Source organism: Phacochoerus africanus, chromosome 13, assembly GCF_016906955.1.
Source record: "Phacochoerus africanus isolate WHEZ1 chromosome 13, ROS_Pafr_v1, whole genome shotgun sequence".
NCBI classification, from domain to species: domain Eukaryota; kingdom Metazoa; phylum Chordata; class Mammalia; order Artiodactyla; family Suidae; genus Phacochoerus; species Phacochoerus africanus.
In genome coordinates, this window is record NC_062556.1 from 30,777,505 (window position 1) to 30,788,849 (window position 11,345).

Sequence of the window (11,345 nt, forward strand, 5' to 3'; positions counted from 1 at the left end):
AGAAATTTAAGGTAGAATTACCCCACTGAGTTACCTGCACCAACAATGTTAGCGATTGCTTCTGTTTTTCAGAAGTAGGGAACTGCTGATTCTTTTGTAATTACTTTTCTCCACAGGGACAATCTCAGTGCCCCCTGATCATATTAAGCCAGAGTTTAGCTAACTCCATTTCTCACTTTCACATAATGATGAGCTTTCCTGTAGGACCTACTTTGCAGCTTTGCAGTAGTGTTCTAAAACTAATTTTTTTTAAATTTTTTTTCATTCCTTGTCACTTGAATTACCTAAGGTAGTTATCAATCAATACCAGACTGCCAAAATTTAAAATTTATATATATATATATATGTAAAGGAACAATACCCAAGAACAACTTTCTTTTAAACAATACTATTATAATCTAAAAGTCAGATTATACTCAGAACCTGCACATCATTAAAAAAAAAAAATTGCACCTGAATCTTAAAGAACAATGAAATAGAAATAATTCCTTATAATTTTTAGAGTTACTTTATTCAACAATTATAACAATTAATTATTCAGAGAATATCTGTTATAAATTGTATGTTTGTGCCTCCCTCCAAAAATTCATATTTTGAAAACCAAATATCTTATGGGATAGTATTTGGAGATGGGACATTTGGAAAGTAATTAGGTCAAGAAGGTAGAACCTTCATATGGAATTAGTGATTTTATGAGAAGAGACCTAAGAGTGTTTTCTTTCTCTTCCTCTTTTTTCTGTCGTCTTGGTCTCTTTCTTTCTCTCATTTCTCTCTTTCTCCGCTAAGAAGAGGGCTCAAACCAGAAGTCAACCACACTGGCACAGACCTGGGGCTTCCCAGCTTTCAGAACATGAGAAATAAATATGTTTATTCATCACTCTGTCTATGGTGTCTTGTTTAAACAGCCTGAACTAAGACAATACAGTTGTCCCTTGATGTCCATAAGGGATTGTTTCCAGACACTGAAGTCTGAGGATGCTTAAGTCTCTTATATATAATGACATAGTATTTGCTTATAACCAACACACATCCTCCAAAACACTTTAAATCATCTCTAGATTACGTATAAAACCTAATTCAATGTATATGCTAACAGTTGTAAATACAACATAAATGCTATGTAAATAAATGTTGGCATGTAGCACATTTAAGTTGTGCTTTTTGAAAATTTCTGGAATTCTTTTTTCTGGAATATTTTCAATCCACAGTTAGTTGAATCCACAGATGTAAAACCAGCAGATACAGAGAGCTATAATTTTGATATAGCAAATGACTATTTTCATGGAATTTACAAACTTAGTCTGAGAGACAGATAACAAGTAGATATTCTATTTTTATGCCATAATTTCACATAATTAAAGGGGCTTTTATTAAAACAAAAATTCAGAAAAAAAAACAAAAAAATGAGTATAAGAAGAGAGATTACTTTGTACAGAATAATCAGAAAGCTTTCTTTGGGAAGTGGTATTTGAATAGAGACCTGAATTAAATGAGAAACTCAGCCATAGGAAGCTCTTGGAGAAGAGGCTTCCAGATAAATGAAATAGCAGATGAAAAAAGCTTATGTACAAAGGATGGGAAATTGGGGACAGGACAGAATGAGGATGAGTGGAATTAGTGAGGTCAGTGGGTTATGAGGCCCAATATGACTTGCTAAAGCAATACAAGTTTATAATATAAATGAATAAAGAAAAATATCAATAAATGGGCCCTTGTGATTTTGACAAAACAAAGCAAAATAAATAAATAATAGTGATAGAACTCAGAGATTGTTCCAAAGAAGAAAATGCCTTGGTTGGTTGAGATAAAAACATGGGCCACAGAGATCTCATTACTAATTATATAAACCAATGATTTCTAATTCTGGTTTTGAGACACATGGTGTAGTTTTAATTATCCTGAGAGGTATAATATAATTTTCCAATAGGTGATTAAAACTTAGAAATGGAAGTATATTCCAAAATCAAATTAACCTGTCTACAATTGCCAATAATCTAAATTTATGGTCGGAGGAAGAAAAACTTTTTGCAAATGAATTTATCTTTATATTGACTTTTAAATAGAAATTCAAGCAACATGGAAGACATTGTGAAATGCTTCTGGTACACCTTATTCTACTGTTTTATTTTAAATAACTTCAATGCTTGCTGAAATGTAAATGTGCCATTGTATTCACCTCTGGATTAACAATAACTTAATATGTGTATCATATCTCACTTCGTTTACTTTATTTAACTCCTGTATATGTTATAATTCCTGGGATGACATTGACATAACCATTCCCTGTTTAAATATCAAAAGAAAATGAAGATAAAGAGGGGTATATTCTTACTGCTGCTAAAAGATACTCTCCCATTTTGTAAGCAAAGATTTTCCATTTCTTCCGTTTCCTTCCTCTATTACAGCCTATTGCAACTTTCCAGAAAGGCAAGATTTTTTTTTCTTTTTCTTAGTTTGTCTTCCAGCTAGGGAAACTATTTAGAAAATTGGTTTCTTTTAGTTTGGCCCCATGCAGGCTTGACCTATTTTACCTTGTTACAGTGATGGAGAGCTCCATTCCTGCAAAAATTTAGCTTCAAAGGGTTCTGTTAATGGAAGAAGTACAGGAGCCTTCTTACCAATAAGTAAAAACAAAACTTCTCTCTTTAAATCCTTTAATACAGTTACCAAATTAAGGTGTTAAATAGTTTTAATTAAATAAAAAGAGGATAAGCTAGTAACAATAAAGTAGTCAGATATGTTATATATTGTCATACAAAACACAATGAGCCTTGATTTTCAACCAAAGTTTTCTAAACATTTTGTTATTCATCAAAATAATGTGGTTTACAAAATTAAAATATTCATATGATAATCTTGATAATTCAGGCATATATATTTAAATAGTATATTTCCCTCTTGCATTGCTTAAAATAAAACAGATCCAATTTTAAGGATAACAGGATTGGTAAGCTTCACTGGTACACAATAGTGTTAAGTATGAATATAGTTTGGTCTATAAGCGAGCCAACTGGTTATTGTTTTTAATGGAAACACAATTTTGTGCAATGACTAAAGGGCTAGCTTCATTAATCTGTGAGCCATTTTTTTTTTTAATTCACAAGTAAAAGAGTGAGTGAATCAACATAAGATATTGCTACACCTGGGAACAGCTCTGCATAGTCTACAGTAATATTGAAATGTTATCTTATTATAGGAAGTAGGATCCCAATTATTTGAGTGTAATTATTAAATTTTGGCCAAGGCGCTTATTTCATTTTCTCAATATATTAATGTTACTTTGGCTGGCCTAACTCAAGGTAGCTGAGTTTGCATTAAATGTATTTCATAAAGTTGCCTTACAGAAGCAACACTGTGCAACTGAATTTCCTCTAAATAAAAAATACTGGAATTTTGTTCATGACAATGACTAACTAATATTCAATGGAAGTGGACAGTTTGGTCAGTTGAAGACACAAACTAGTTCAAAATTTATTCCTAAGCAATTCAATCAATATTATTATAATGGTAGTTCAGAAGTCCATATGGAAACATAATAACCAAATATTATGTTTTTTATAAACAAATTTTTTTCTCTATGGATATTGGAATTACTAGATTAAGTGTTGACTAAATCTTGTTTTAAATTTAGCAAGCATAAGTGTAATAATAATAATAATAACTATTATTATTATTTAATTTGTTTCAGTTTATCCCAAAGAACATGGAAAAAATATTCCTGAGACAGAATAAACTTGTTTGTATTGCCAGGGAAACACACTTTTCTAAACACATGTTTGAAACATCTGCTTAATGTCTCCAATTTTTTTTCATTTACAGTAAGCTTGTCAATAAAAAGAATCATTCAGAGAAAATATAACCAAAATTCATGTTTGAATATCTTTGGAAAGAACTCAGTATATCAGGTCTAAAAAGCTTTCAAATAATAAAACTTATACTACAAGTACACAAAAACTGATATGAATAAACAACTGAAACAAGGCCTCATGTGAAAAATTTCCCCCATATCAGTTGTTTACTAGTTACAAAAACTAGAATGCTTTCTCAATGTGTGCATGGTACGTAACTATCCCAGCAGTCCTTTCTTGGGGTACCTACATTTTGACATAAGACTTACCACAGAGTCTTACCACTCCTCTAATTAAAAGCTCCATCAATAAATTTGTCTTGGTAATGCTCCATTTCAGTTGTTGCCCAGTCTTCCACATTCCAGTTTTTAATTTGTAATAATTATTGTAATAATATGAGTAATATTTAGACATTGACCATGAGATACACATCATTAACATGGATTCTTGAATTTATAATTAATCTTCCTAGCAATGCCATTAATATTCTGTTATATTAATTTTATTTTATTTTTAAAAAATTTATTAGAGTGTAATTGACTTACAATGCGCAGCAAAGTGAATGTATTATACATATACATATATCCATTCTTTTTCCCATATAGCTTATTACAGATATTGAGTAAATTTTCTGTGCTGTTCAGTATGTCCTTGTTGGTTATCTATTTTATATACAGTAGAGTAAATATTTTAATCCCATCCTCCTAACTTATCCCCCCCTTCCAGTTTCCCCTTTGGTGGCCATAAATTTGATTTTGAAATCTGTGAGTTTGTCTCTGTTTTATAAATAAGTTCTTTTGTATCATTTTTGGTTAGATTCCACATATAAGTGATTATCATTTGATATTTGTCTTTCTCTGACTTACTTCACGTAGTATGATAATCTCTAGGTTCATTCATATTGCTACAAATGGCATTTTTTCCTTCTTTTTCATGGTTGAGTAATATTCAAGCTTATACATGTAACACATCTTGAAAAGTAGAGTTGAAATAAGTAAGGGGAAGAACCAGATTTTAACCTTGGTTCCTCCAGGTCCATTCATCATTTTCTTTCCATCAAGCCACATGCTTTCACTCACTTTTTTGGGGAATCAGTCTTACTCTCATGGATCAAAACCAGATATAAGATAAGATCAGTTATATTGCTGGATTGCCTTCTTGCTCAGTAATTCCCTTTCTGTTTCTTGGCAAGCTTAGTCAGTGATCCATGGTAGTAAGGTCACAAACCTTAGAGGAATAAGAAGAATGGATGAACCTAGAAAATTTTGTGAAATTTCCCTATTTTAATGAGACCAATTGAATCTATGAAGTCAAGTTGCATTTCCAAACATTTTTCTTCACTGATAAAATGACTATCCGAAACATTTATGGGAATTTAGAAATCAATCTGTTGAAAATCTTCTTTTTATAGCAATGAATCTAAGGCTCAAAATGATAAATGAGTTCCTTAACGTCTATGTCAACCATATTTTATCATTAATGGAATTTTAAACTCATTAAGTTCATATCCTTTGCTACTAATTTTTTTATGTATTAAGCTAAGAAGATACACAGAATGAATTAGTATTAACCATGAAGATAATTTCTAGAAAAATTTTTAGCATTATTATTTGTGATAATAATGAATCATGATCCTTAACAAAGTATAAACTAATGTTTAACAAAACATATTTCAGGAGACCTTAATTTTAATATTGCTTTAATTAATTTCATTGTCTCAAGCATAACCTTAAATCAGATTTTAAATCAGTGATAGTGCAATACAGTGAAGGATATGTGTTTCAGATAAATGTAGTTCTTTCTGCTCTGATGCTTTCTATTGTACAGTATATTAAATTACACAAATTATTTAACCTTTCTGAGCTTCATTGTACAAACATGTAAAACTAAAAAAAATTATCTTCATAAGAAATATTAGAAGAATTAAATGTGATAACTGACATCAAACTCTAGCACTGTGATAGTTTGTAATTGAAGATTTTGTTGTGATTCCCCAATATGTCATGATCTATCCTCATGAGAGGATTTTATAATCCTGATCCATGACTTTTGAGTGGAAGTGGTGTGTCAGCCTGCTGTGCAGATGTTTCAAGTGTCTATCATTACAAACCAAAAGTTTCATACTGGCTCTCTAGACAGCTAGAGTGTTGCAAGGAAGAAGGTATGGCCACCTTTGATGGAGATATAAAGTGTATAAAAGACAATTCATTGTTGTTTTAAAATCACTGAAGTGGTGGAATTTTTGTTGCTGGTAGTGCTGTGGTAGCTGTTGTAAAAGTAGCAAGGTCTAGTGTATTCTTGTTGGTTCTGAATAATTAACAAATGATAGTTCTTCTAGTAAACTTTTGTGATTTACTTCCCAACATTTATCCCTCTGGTTTATTTTATGTCACCCAAGAGAATTTTATTCTGCCCACTATTGAGGATGAGCATTTAAGTCTGTGCACTTTAATGCATTCCGTCATATTCTTTTCCAAGACATGCACTTTCAGCTGTTCACTGCCACACACAATGGCTAACACTCCCTTCTCCAGGGTTAGAGAGCCAACATTAAGTGGGTATAGTAAATGTTAGAACCACAGGAAAGTGGTAAAATGATTTTTAAAAAATTAAAGGCTGCGAACACCTCCCCTCACCATCACCCCTCCTCACCCCAACCCCCAACAGCATACAACTCTTATCTTTACCCCAAAAAAGATAAAATAAATATAATTTTGCAAATGAGTTTGGAAAGCAGTTTGTGCCATAGTAGTACTTTACTGTGCCTTGCTATCCCAATTTATTGTTTTAGATTTCTCCTAGACAGAAGATTAAGCTGAGTCAATTGAGTACTATCAGAATGCAGAATACTAAGGTTGAGGCAGAGATTTAAAGACACTCTTGGGTGCAAACTCAAGTATTCAAGCACTTTGGCTTTGAGGGCTAGCCCATGGAATTGCTAGGTAGCACACAGATCAAAATTCTACTGAGGTTTTAATGTTATTGCTAGAGAATGACAAAAATAACAAAAACATGACTTTGGCGCTTTGATGATCTCCAGGGCTTTAGAGCTCTGTGAATAGGAAGTTGGATGCTCAAGCCAGAGTAGCCAATGGAAGTTTTCTAATGTTCATCTCAAGTGTGTCAGTGGAGCACAGTGGACAGTGGAGACTCTCTTGGCAAACTGAACAAAGACAACTCTTCAAGACCTGGATTATGCTAACAGAGACATGTTTTCTTTATTCCTTTGAGGAGGATATAATTGCATTTCTTGTAAGCATGGCTATTTTGAATAGTTCATATTATATATACAGACATTGGTTAATTAAGATAATGGAAATTTTGAGACTTTTTTGACATACTACCATGAATTTATTTTCTCTTCTCCCTTCACTGGTATTCTTTGGGGATTCACATGTTCCAAAAAATGGGGGGGGGGGGAAGATTCTAGAATTAAGCACATGGCCTAGCTCTTTTCATCTGGACACAATGATTAAGAACTGGGCAAATAACATAAACTGTATTATAGATTAAAGTCATTTCCTGGGAAATCTGGGGAAACAAAAAAATCTGTCTCCGTTCCAGATAGTATTTTCTGCATATACTATTTTGCTATCAGGAAAGAATGTCATAGAGATGAGAACCATAAAGAAACAAGCAAAATCTGATCAATTATGTCTGAACTCTTTCCTAACTCTGAAATTTTTACAAGAGGTCATGACTTGCCCTACTGTGAAATTTTTGCTTTTGTTTATCTTACTTAAAAAAAATGTGTTGCCAAGTAATTTTTAAAGGACTTTATTTTTAGAGCATGTTTATGTTTACAGAAAATTGAGAGAAAGGTACAGAGATATTCTGTATACCCACCATCCTATTCCTAGCCTCCCTCAGCATACACATCAGCCACCAGGGTAGCACCTTACCTACAGTTGATGAGTTCAGATAGACATATCATTATTACTCAGTCTATAGTTTACATTAGGGTTCACTCTTGGGGGGTTTAAACAAATATATAGTGGCATGTATCCACCACTATACTATCATAGAGGTTATTTTCACAGCTCTAAAAATCTTCTATGTTTCACCTATTCAAACAGAAAACTCTCCCTCACCCCCTCCAACTGATGATCTTTTTACTCTTTCCATAGCTTTGCCTTTTCCAGAATGTCATATAGTTGGAATTATATGGTATGTATTCTTTTCGGATTGGCTTCTTTCACTTAATACATAGTAGTGAGTTTCCTTCAATACATGACAATATTTTATTTCTTTTTAATGCTGAATGATATTCCATTGTCTGGATGTACCACAGTTTATTTGTGCATTTACTTACTAAAGGTTATTTTAGTTATTCTCATGTTTGGGCAATTATGAATAAAGCTGCTATAAACATTTGTGTGCAGATTTTGATGTCAGATTTTCTTTATTTCTTCTAATTTTATGGTTGCTTCACCTCATCCTTTCCAAGACTATGAGATAATCTATATTAGTATTTTTGTATAATGCTCCATGTTTTCTTCCATGCACATGTGAAGATATGGTCATATAAAACATATAGAACACACACACAAAAAACAGTGGGATCATATTTTAAACACATTTCTGCATACTAAATTATCTCTTGGAAATCCATGTCAGTTAATTGGTCAAATTAAAAATCATTCCTTTAAAAGCTAGAAAATTTTTTCTTGGTGTGGATATACTAATTCTCAATTGATGGGTATTTATTTAGGGGTTTTGTTTTTTATGTGTTTACATTTTTACTTTATGAGAAATACTCTGCTAGTAATATATTTGTACATATTTTAATTTGCATTTTTTATTTTTATAGAATGCATTTTCTGGGTGAGTAATTACCAAGTCAAAAGATATATTTTTTAATTATATTAAATTTTTATTTTTCTGTAATGTGGAAACAATTCACATTTCTTTCAAAAAGAACTGAGTATACTCTCTCCCCTAAAATCCTACAAAAAATAGACATATCACCAATTTTTGCAGTCCAAAATATACAAATTACTCTCTCTTTATCACTTATATTTACTGATACTGGGTTTAGGCATACTTTTTGCAGTGTTTATAGACAATTGCATTTACTCTTCCATGAGTGGCCTATGCACATCTATTATCTTTTTTTCCCCATGTTACATATTATTTTGCTATTTATCTCTATGAGGCCTTGACATTTTTACTATTACTATAAACATGTTCCCCATTTCCAAAGTTTTGTAGACTTTGTTTAATGTATATTCGGAAATACAATCTTTTAAAAATTCTATATAGCAAATGAGCCTTTATTTTTAGAGTTACCTGACCTAAAGATTGCTCAGGATTTTTAATATAGCCTCCTTGATTTTCTTGCTGTATTTTTATCAGTAATCTGTTTCTAACACTGATGTCATTTGATTTTTTTTTCAATAAGTGGTATGTAAATGGAAATCCAACTTTTACTTTCTCCCGAATGAAGATACAATTATGTCAACACCATTTATTAACTACTCTTTTCTTTCTTCTTGAGTTGAATCACTAGATATGCAAGATATTAAATATTTATATGTACTGGGAACTATTTCAAGATTCCCAATTCAATTCTATTGATCTGTTTGTTTATTCACAAGTCAATGTTGATTAGGTGTTTACACTCAAGCCAACTTAATTTTATTACCAAAACTCTAAAACATGTTATGATATTAGATATATCAGAACTATTATCAGAATTTTATCAGCCCTGCTCACTTCTACCTACCCTTAAGCAAAGCAAAGCCCTCTGTTCAAATGTAATTCGACTTGCATTAAATTTATATATTAATTTTGGAAGAGTGGCTATTTTCATTATTTGACGTCTTTCCCTTAAATTGTTGTTTATCCCTTTTTAAGGTTAGATCTTACTTTATGTTCTACAGACAATTTCTATGATTTGTATTCATTCTTTTTTCTTAAACTGTCCCAGGAAGACTGGTTTTTCAACATTATAAATGTAATATTTTTCCTCATTTCTTTTTAGATACTTACTACAATCTTTTTAAATGTACTAGTGATTTCATGTATTCATCTTGAAATTAAAACACTTCTATAATTTATCATTTCCAGAAACGCTACTCTACCCAGACATTATAATCCTATAATCACATAATCAACAAATATTATAGTAGTAAACATTATTTTTCAATGTTTTTATCAGTTCTCTTCATTTTCTTATGTTATTTTACTTTTTATTTTATTATGTTTTTATCTTATATTTCAACTCTAACAATGCAGAATACTAATAGTGAATGGAAAGTAGCCATTCATTCTAGCTCCTGAGATAAACTGAAATTGTATTTGTATTGTAGAATAATATTTCCTCAAGTTCCTGAGATAAATTGAAATTGATTTGTGTTGTAGAATAATATTTCCTTATATTTTTGGTTAATTGTCATAATTATATTTTAAAAGTTTACAGCTAATTCTATTCCTCAGAAAGCTGCTAAATTTTGTGTACAAGTACACTTTTTCCTGTTTACTAAATTTTACTTTCTTTTTTGTAATATAAAGCATTTTATTGGCACTATTTGTTACCTTCAATCCACACAATGACAAAGTTTATAAACATATGTAGATATACTAGTATCAATTCCCAAACTTACAAATTCTAAATGAATTTACTATTTCAATGGTCTAGTTTTTAAATAATCACTTCAAGTAGAATTTTTTAATGGAAACTACTCTCCTTCATTCAGCTTTATAGTGAGTGTAGATGGTAGAGCTTATTAAGACACACTTTTTTCAAAACATCTTAAAAAATGTATTACGGTTGACTTAAAATATTCTGTCAATTTCTGCTTCACAGCAAATTGACCCAACCATGGATCTATATACATTCTTTTTTTCACATTATCCTCCATCATGATCCATCACAAGTGACTAGATATACCCCCAGTCCCTCAGACTCCTTCACCCTCCTTCTTGACAACCGTAAGTCTGTTGTCCATGTCTATGATTTTGTTTCTTTTCTGTAGATAGGTTCATATGTGCCATATATTAGATTTTAAACATGTGATATTATGTGGTACTTGTCTTTCTCTTTCTGACTTACTTCACTTAGAATGAGAATCTCTAGTTCCATTTATGTTGCTGCAAAGGGCACTATTTTTCCTTTTTTAAGGCTGAGTAGTATTGTACTTCTTCTTTTTCCTTTTTTTTTTTGTCTTTTTGCCTTTTCTAGGGCTGCTTCCCGTGGCATATGGAGGTTCCTGGGCTAGGGGTCTAATTGGAGCTGTAGCTGCAGGCCTACACCAGAACCACAGCAACGCGGGATCCGAGCCACATCTGCGACCTACAGCACAACTCAAGGCTGGATCCTTAACCCACTGAGCAAGGCCAGGGATGGAACCCACAACCCCATGGTTCCTAGTTGGATTCATTAACCACTGCGCCACAAAGGAACTCCATTCTTCTTCTTCTTTTTCTTCTTCTTCTTCTTCTTCTTCTTTCTTCTTCTTCTTCTTCTTCTTTTCTTGTTCTTCTTCTCTTCTTCTT